The sequence below is a fragment of the Triticum dicoccoides genome, chromosome 2B, assembly GCF_002162155.2.
Source record: "Triticum dicoccoides isolate Atlit2015 ecotype Zavitan chromosome 2B, WEW_v2.0, whole genome shotgun sequence".
Classification (NCBI taxonomy): domain Eukaryota; kingdom Viridiplantae; phylum Streptophyta; class Magnoliopsida; order Poales; family Poaceae; genus Triticum; species Triticum dicoccoides.
Window position 1 is genome coordinate 92,868,957 of NC_041383.1, and position 9,857 is coordinate 92,878,813.

Below are 9,857 nucleotides of genomic sequence, written 5' to 3' on the forward strand. Positions count from 1 at the left end.
CTCGCGCCCCCCTGGAGCCAGGCCCGCCGCCGCTGCCCTAACCGCGGCCGTCTACCACCACCCCCTGCCCCCGGAGCCAAGGTGAGCACTTTCACCACCACCTCCCCCTTGTTGTTTAGGTTTAATTAGGTTATTGATAGGTTTAGGTTAGTGGTTGGTTTAGGTTAGTGCTAGATTTAGGTTTAGATAATTAGAAGAAGAAGAAAGTTGAAAAAAATAAGAAGAAGTAGAAGAAGAGGAAAAAGGAAAAAAAGGAAGAAGAATAAGAAGAAAGTTGAAAAACAGAACAAGAAAGGAAGGAGAAGAGGAGGAGGAGGAAGGAGAAGAAATAAAAAGGAGAACAAGAAAAGGCTCACCCATGGGTCAAGATGTAGTACTTTGTATCGATCTAACCATGGTTTCTTAGTGTCGGTGAATTTTGTGCTGCTCACTTAGGTTGCGTTCGACTCGAGTTAGATAACTGGGTTTGCTTTCATTTTATGCTTCGGAAGTAACATCATTAGCTTAAGTTATTGCTTGCTAAGCTAGTCAGTACTACAAAATTGGAATTTAGAACACTAATTCTTGGGGACCAGCTAATTCAACCTTTTTGGTTGGTCATTTCAATCCTAGTTTGCAGGGTTAATAGAAGAGGTAACAGTAGACAGGTGGTCAGGTCAGTAGCTTAATAAGCCTAGCTGTCTTTCTTGACCCCTGAGCCCTCTTGGGGATGGTGTCAGGGAGGGCATGTGCCTGGTTGTTGTTGTGTGTGTGAAGATGCAGTAGCAGTAGCAGACTAGCAGTAGAGGCATCCAAATCCATCCCCACAAGGCACTTTCTATTCATTCCAGGCCTACTCAGGTGGGGCATGACATGAGAAAAAGTTAGCTCATTTGTGTGTGTGGTGTGCAATGGGTTATTGTCAGTCATTGTCTTCCTTATCTGGTTGCCCTCCTTTGCTGTGTGAGGCCCTCATCCTCCCAAGTGCCTGCCAGGCAGAGAGATACACCAAGGAGACAAAGATTCTTGAGCAAAAAGGAGACACCAGTAAGATTCTTGATTGATCTCCCTTTCCATTGCATACAGTACACAGTACACCATGGGTGGCATGAGTAGTTCTTTCCCCTCTAGACAGGTAAAAAGAGGTCCTCCTCCCCCACAGAAAAAGCAGCTGACTTGATGTGGTATAGGTTCTCCCCCTCCCTCCCTCCCTAGTTGGCCGACCCACCTCATACCTTGGATCCAATGTGCTATTGGTTTAGAATGGCACTATGATTGTGATATCATCGGTTGCGATGTTGTTTGCATTCTTTTTCTGAACCAAAGGTTTATATGGTAGATGTATTAACATGCCTATCAGTCATGTTGGTGAATTGAGAGATGAACTGAGACCATGCATACTTTGTTTAACCAAAGGTTTGTCTATGGACATTCCTCTTTGTGGTTATCATGATGGGGCTGCAGATGAGCTTACTCTGTAACTGAACAAGTTAGTTGATTGCCTTGTTAGCATTTGGTCTTCTGAACTGTTAGTGCTAATCCCCAAATGTATTGATAGATAACACTTGTTCAAGCAACCTTATTAATATGAGGTGTTTGTATAGGTCTTTCCTTTTAAGCGTGGTATCTTTTTGTTTTGCTAATGTGAACTGGGTGCTCCCATCTTCTGTGTCATTGTTACCCTAATTTATAGTCAAGTACAATTGGACTTTCAGTACAGCCTGTTATCATTCCTATTTCTTTTTATTTGTTGTGCTTGTTGTCCAGCTTACTCTCCGTTACTTTGCCCACTGCTTTCACAATGAGAGATTTTGCTTGGAAAAACTTGATATAGAGTGGTTATTTTCATGCATGTTTTATGATCTGTTGTAAGGGTACTAATTGGTCTCTTCTGCTGCTTATCAGAGATGGGGGGAAGCAGCCACCGCCGCTCTGCCACACTGCAGTACGAGTTGGATGCTTCTGAGTTCTTCAGTATCATACTTGGGACTTCAGTATCATCCATGACGCAGGTATATAAAAGGAGAGATCTCCCCTTCACCCATCTCATTATGATATCTGTTGTTTGCTACATCACTCATTGTCCCAATCTGCAGAGGCTGCCTGACAGTTTTACGAACATGCTGGGTGAAGATCCGCCAAATAATGTGAAGTTGCGATAGGCCGGCAGCGGGTTTCGCAGGCAGTGGGATGTGGAGTTGGTGATCAAGGAGGGCTACATGTACTTGTATCGTGGGTGGGAGAAGTTCTACCGTGCCTACGACCTGCGTCTGGGGTACTTCCTTCTCTTCAGGTACGACGACGACGCCACCATGCTCATCGTGAAGGTGTTCAACGCGACTATGTGTCGCATGCGCTACGCTAACGATGATGATGCCAGTACGTTCTGCCTCTTCTTATTCCTCTACATTTGGCTTTGTCTCACATCGATTGTTAACGATCATTGTTGCATTTGGACATGTATTTGGAGCAGCAGCAGCGACACTGGCTACAGCCAAAGTAGCAGCGATTATGGCTGTAGCAAAAGCAACAGTAATTCTGGCTTTAGCGAAAGCAGCAGCGATTCTGGCAGCAGTGAAGACAACAAGAAGGATGATCCGGACTAGAGTGGGGGGAAGAGGAGCAGAGTGGGGATGAGGATCTGCAGGATGACAACGGGCATTAGGCTGAGGATGACCTAGCGCTGGTGGTGGCTGACTAAGGGCAAGAGATGGTGGTGGCTGACCATAGGCAAGAGATGGTGGTGGCTGACCATGGGCAAGAGATGGTGGTGGATGAGGATGACCTAGCAACCGTCGTGTCCGTCCTGCTTGAAGGTGGCCTCGCGATGGTGGTGGTGCCTGACAATGACCACGCACCGGTGGTGGCACCGACGATCCCACAGCTGGGCGACATGACCACGCCAATTATGGTATAAGACTACATCCCACTGCCTCCACCACCTCGCCGCTCTTGGCGCATCAGGGTGAGGAAGGAGAAGGAGAAGAACAATGAGAACTGAACTATGTCAGGTATGTCAGATCTGGATGTGTACCTCAGACTGGGTGAAACCGAAAGCTAGCGTTCTTAAGGGAATATTCGGTCGGCGGACTAAAAATGTTTTTGACTTGTCACATTATGAACCCCCAGTTGTTATGTATGTTGTGGTTTTTTCAAACACAATCCGGACATGCACATTAATGCATGCTTACCTAGGGAAAGGAACCCTTAATGGAACTATTCTCCCTGGAAGATGTTTCTTACGATCAAAATGTAATATAACATAACTAGCCGGATATTTGTCTATTCAAGCAACTATGACCCCTACGCCTGGTTTCCACGCATACCTCGGTTTACATTACTGAACGAGTATTCGGAAGCACTCCGCACCTTCGGGTCCGGAGGATGAAGCGAAAAGGTCTGCCATGACAAGCATTTTACAGTTCAGCTAGAGACATAATTTGTCAAATGAAGTACATAGTCACTTAGACTTAAACACTTCTTCTTCTATGCCATCCAACAGGCTATCTAGCCTACAATCCTGTTGGGAATACTTGGCGGCTACTTGTACTTGGGCATATACCAAACTAACGGGAATTTCTTCTCATTTGACCCTACAGGTCCGACCCGGGCCATGTGATTCGAGTCAAGCTTGGTATACCGAGTTTTCACCATTTGCCCAGGCCTCTCACGCACCTTCCTGGCAGGTCGATATCTTCCATAGTCGGAAGCGCCTCCGTGCTCCCTTGAAGAGCTGTACATGCCCCTCCATACTTCCTGGAGGAGATTCGAAGGGCCATAGGGCCTTGGCAACACTTTGCATCGCCTGCCGAGCTTGCTCGTGCATTTGCGATAGCTCTTGTAACAGATCACTCGACGATCCGGACACCTCCTCTTCATGATGGCCCGTCAATATACCTACAGACATAATTATTGTCAGTTTCCTTCCGTGCCGAACTATGTAAAGGTAAGTCCGAACACATACTAAATATGCCGCCTCGCAGCCTCCTACTCTCCTTCACGAAGTCAGCCAGCTGAGCACGCATTTCTTTTAGTTCCATGGCCAGCTCGGTGTTGGCATCTTGGAGTTTGTTTTTCTCCACCCTGACATGTGTTAGTATACGTTCGCCCGCGGCCAGTTGCGTTTGAGCTCCTGAACTTCCCGCTCGTGCGACTTCCGGTGCCTTTTCCAGATGATCTGATGACTCTGCCATAAGATTTGCACCTGTATTAATAATCCTGGTATATGATCATGCTTTCCTGATAGAGGGGAACATTACCAGATGCCGCCTTCTTGGATTTTTCCAATTCGGTATTAGCAGCAGTCAGCTGGGCCTGACACTTTTTCAGCTCTTGAGACAATAGGTTGTTCTTCTCTATGAGCACCTGGTCATATAGCGATCCTTAAATCAGTTGTACCAACTGTTTCAAGTCTCGGGGGCTACTGGTATATGATTATCAGTTTTGCACAAATGTGTACTTACCCGCACATCTTTCAAATACTGGTTTGTGTCTCTCGTAAGCCCATCTCGAGCTGCTCGGATATATGCATCACCCAAATTGAAGGCATTGAAAGCCTCTTATGAAAACCCAGGGTCGCAAAGAGCGGCTCGCCGGTGCCGATGATTCATGGCGCTTTCCACTTCAGAGTTTGTGACGGATACTATATCTGAATCCTGTGCAGAGGGACAATGTGGTGTCACTTCCGCGTTAGCCTCAGTCCTTGAGATAGGATTCGGAATCCGGCTAGTAGAGACATGACAGCCATAGAGCACACTTAAAACAACCATACCTCTTTCATGAAGGCTCGGTCGCGCTTCTATTGGCTTTCCTCTTTGAAGGCCTACCTGGCATATGCGCAGCCTTCTTGCGCGTTGCCTCAAGTGCAGCATGGCATGCTGATCGCCTCCCCTTTAGATCATAATATAGTGCGGTAGGTGAGGCGGAAAGAGGAAATTCTCTCGAAGGACAAGTATCCTGATTACTTACATGCGATGCAGGGAGAAGGCCGGGATAGTCAGCGATGATGGCCACTTCGTTACCGTCACAGCTCTCCTGGTAGAACATCCCTTCCCAGAGCTCCATGAATATATCTAGATCCTCTTCGAATCCGGGGTCAAGGGATCGGTTGTGGTCCTCTGGCTGTGGTGCAGGGCTGTGGATCTCCCTGGTAATTTTCTGCCATTCCTGTTATAAATGGATGGATTAAGACTTATGAAAAAGGATTCATGGAATGAGTGGAGTAGAGTAGTGGGATGGAAACTCACCCAGCTAGGAGGGTTGTACACGGAAAATCCATCTCTGGGGTTGATGCGGATGAACTCCTCCTTCTCCCCTTTGTATAATCCGGACAGTATTTTTGCCAAAGCAGCGGCAGTGTCCGGACCCTTCCGACCTGAGCGGCCGACATCGTCTTCTCCATTGAAGTGCCACATAGGGTGCCCTCGGTATTGGAGCGTCTGAACCCCTCGCATTATGGATATTGCCATAACCTCGACGATTGACAATCCGGATTGAGCAAGCGTCTTTATCTTGCTTATCAATTGGTGGACTTTCGTGCTATCTTCCTCATTGAGGCTCCGAGGATGCCAGCTGAGGCGCTTCTTCAAGGGAGCACTCAAAAATTCAGGGAGGCCCCTTCGAATTGGGTCGGAAAGGGAGACGTCCTCAACCTAGAACCATTTGGAAGGCCATTCTTTGGATGCCTTCTTCGGTGTGCCGGGTAACTATCCAGTCCGGGCGATGTGCCATATCTCGGCTCCGCCCACTTGGAAAATTGATCCCTCTTGATTATGAGGGACGAGGCAAATCAGCTTCTTCCATAACTCAAAATGAGCCTCTTAACCTAGAGATAGCTCGCAAAGAGAACATAACCCGCAAGATGCAGGATGGAGGCACGTGTGAAGTTGTGTAGTTGGAGGCCATAGTACTCCAGAAGCCCTCAGAGGAACGGATGGATTGGAAATCTGACGCCCCTCAGCAAGTAGGGAACAAAGCCTACTCGTTCCCCATGGATGGGTTGGGGAACTTCTCCGCCTACTCCCCATCATCGAAGGAAGCCAATCCGGCTCGAATAGGGACTAGATCTGCGGGTGGAAGAAATCCCTATGTCTGCAGATTCACCAGTTGGCCGTGGGATACGGAACACTTTTCCCAATCACCCTGTTTGGGGCCGTGAGGGCAGGAGGAAGAGCTGGGAGCGTTAGCCATGTTGGGGTGGTTGCGGCGAGTAAGCTCCGAGGATTCCTCATTTGGGGGATATGGTGTGGATTAGATCTGAAGATCCCCATCTCTTTAAATAGGCAATTTTCTCACATGATCAGGGTGGTAAAAGTAAAAATGCCCCGACTTCTCGCATTCGCTCGACACGTGGAAGCTGGAATCATGATGGTGCAGAAGCCGATGAGCGTGTCATTAAATGGAAAGTCGGACACCGCTCTTTAAGTCAGGTACTTTGAAGTATTTGGAGAAGGTACCCGCCTTGCAATGCCGAAGACAATCTGCGTGCCGGACTCATCGTCATTGAAGCCTGGTTTGGGGGCTACTGAGGGAGTCCAGGATTAAGGGGTCCTCGGACAGCCGGACTATATACTTTGGCCGGACTGTTGGACTATGAAGATACAAGATAGAAGACTTCGAACCGTGTCTGGATGGGACTCTCCTTGGTGTGGAAGGCAAGCTTGGCGATTCGGATATGTAGATTCCCTTCTCTGTAACCGACTTTGTGTAACCCTAGCCCCCTCTGGTGTCTATATAAACCGGAGGGTTTAGTCCGTAGGACAACCATCATAATCTCATAGGCTAGGCTTCTAGGGTTTAGCCATTACGATCTCGTGGTAGATCAACTCTTGTAATACTCAAATTCATCAAGATCAATCAAGCAGGAAGTAGGGTATTACCTCCATAGAGAGGGCCCGAACCTGGGTAAACATTGTGTCCCCCGCCTCCTATTACCATTAGCCTTAGACACACAGTTCGGGATCCATCGGTTTTGACACCGACAGACGGCCCGACAGGGTTTGCGGGATTCGTTGGCCAGTTGGGTTGCTCGGCTGGAGTGGAGCAGCTTCAGAGCGTCGATGAGGGCCTCGAAGAACATGGTCATCCTGGCACTCGTACACACCCTGTCGTCGAAAGAATGCCTGAAGTTCAACAGGCCCATGGTGGACAGTTGTGTTGTGAGCCTTTCCGCGGCGTCAACAAGGCGCTCAGTCCAGATTTTCATGCCTTTCTCATAGTCGTTATAGGTGGCGGCGGCACTCTCGAGCAGCTCCTTCTCGTCTTGGAGGTTTTTGGTCAGGGTCTTCTCGCGAGCCCTGCTGCTCTCACGGGATTCCATTAGCGTGGTGAGCTACAGCTCCAGATTAGCAATGGATTCATTAGCGGAGGAGATTTTCTTGGTCTTTTGGGATATGGTAGTTTGCATCTCCGCCAAGTCGTAGGGAGTTTTCTCTCTGTCGTGTTTGAGCATCGAGATCTCCTTGTCGTGATCCTCCAGATCCACCTCCAGCTTCTTCGCCTTGCCGGCCAGCTTGTTCTTGGCGGCCTCTGCAGCTTCGGCGGCATTAATGGCTTCCTTCAGCTTGTCGGTGTGGTCCAAGACTAGAGCTTCAAGTGTTTTCTTGTGTTTTTGCCCCAGCTCTTGGGTCTGCTGCGCGACAAGCTTTTCAATTTCTTCATCCTTGCCGTGGAGCTTGGTGGCGAGCGCCTCCTCGTGACCAGCAAGGTCCTCTTCATGAGCATCAATCCCGACACGGCGTTCTGTTAGTCGAGCATCTTCTACGGCAACCTGTTGAGCGGCCTCTTCATGTGCCTTCTCAATGTCAGACTACTTCAAGAGGAGCTCATCCCAATTTCCCCTCAGTTGCTCCCAGCCAGCCCTCAGCTCTTGACAAGCCTCGGTGAACCAGACTTGCATTTGCTTGATGAACTTCTGGAAGTCTGCCTCTGCTGCTTCGACAACTGCTACCCTAGAGTCCAACTTCTCCTTTTGGGTGCGGTGAAGCTCTTGGAGCTTCTGGAAATTATCACTCATGGCCTGCAGGAGCTGATCTTCTTTGGATCCACTGCTGCTGGCACACGGCTCGTCAACAATCTTGAGCCCAGCGGAAGCAATGACTTCTTCATCAAAAGCCTCTCCCTCGGTTGGCGCTCCAGTGCTTGTCGTCTCCAAGATGTTGACGAACATGTTGTTGCCAATATTCAGGTATCTTCTTGAGGGGGGGACTTCGTATGTTGACGGTTGATCCTCGACAACTGCCCGACATGAAACTTGGGGCTCCGGTACTGGTGTAGCACTAGACCCTCTGGTGGCAGAAATGTTGTAAGTACGGTCGCTGGTTTCCTTGCTGGCCCCCCAGCAGACCCCTTAGCGGTTTCTTCATGCACGTCCTTGGCGGCCTCGTCATCAGCGGCTCTGGCGGCTTCGGCGGCAGCGTCCTTGGCGGTCTCCTCAATGATGACATTGATGTCAATCTGATCCGTCAAGGGGAGATCTGAAAGCCAAGGAGGAGAAACGAGATGAAACCAAGGTTCAAGTTCAAGAAAGGAAGAAAAGAGAGAAAGACCATACAGGAAGAATGACGAGTGCCGGAAGCAAGCGGCTAACCTGTGACGAGCTGTTGGGAGGTGGTTCCCTCCCCGGCAACATTTGTTGCTGGTGTAGGACTTCCGGCACCCGTGCTTGCCGGCTCTTCCTCCATGCGTGTGGGCTCGTCAGTGGAAGCCCTCGCCGGGGATCTATCCCTGGGCGGTGTAGTTGACAGAGGCGACACGTCAGGGGCGGCCCTCAGTGGCCTTACTTGTTGTTGTTATTCTCCTGCAAACCTGACAATGTTAGCAGTGAATATATACACCCCGACGCTCACCAGCGGGAAATTAGTAGTGGACTCATGCTGGGGGCTGGGTTGGGGGCTCCGTCGTGTGCTGGACTCTGGGCTGATGAACATAGTCTCCGTCGCACCTGCGGTGCTTGCCAGGGGCTCGTTGCCCATTGAAGTTTTGGCCTTCTTCGCCATCCTTTGCGCCAACGTTTCCATATCTCTGCTGTGATAGGCCAAAGCAAGAACAAATAAGATAAGAAAAACCAGACACTCAGGAAGAAAAGGAGGTGGCAGGACCCTTGCTCTTCTCTCTCCAAGCTTTCTTCTCTTTCCGGGCTAAAAGCGGAGATGTCAAAATTAACCTCCGCTATAGCGTCCGTACGAGGGGATGGAGAAGGGGACCTGGGCCACTTGGTTGTGGCAGGAGCGGCAGGCTGATGTGAGCCTCCTCCAATTGCCGGCGCCATCACATGAGCATCCCCCGCTACTTTCTTTGCTACTGCGGTCGTGCGCCTCGTCTGGCGCACATGTTGTTGCTGAGCTTCTTGCTGCTACACAGCCTTGCCGCCCACCCCCTTGTTGGGGACCCCTTCGCTTCGTGTGAGGAAAATCGCTGGACTGGCTTGCCGGAGATGGCTCGGCGAAGGACATGCTTCTTCTTCTCTGGATCTGTGGGCTCCTCATACGGCTGCTCCTCAACTGTATCTTTGACAGAAGAGCCCCAGGCAACTGCGCCACTATGCTCTCCGGTAGTCTCCCCCTACCCGGCAAGGTTTCCTTCTTCACTGGCTTCGTCTTCCATGAAACCGACGCCGCCGGCCTCCACGGCAACTCCCGCCTCTTTCGCCCTGCTGGCAATATATGCCACTTCTTCGTCGGTGGTGGGGCGGATGAGGTTCGTCTCTTCCCAGATGGGCCTCTCCGACAAGTTGTCAATGAAATCATGTGCCTGCTCTATGGATGGCTCGACCCATGATTGGTCAAGGCCATGGGCATTGAACACCCGCATCATGGCGATGATCGAGCTCAGGGCAGAGTTGTTGCACAGGGGGATTATGCCTGCCGACTACTTGAATG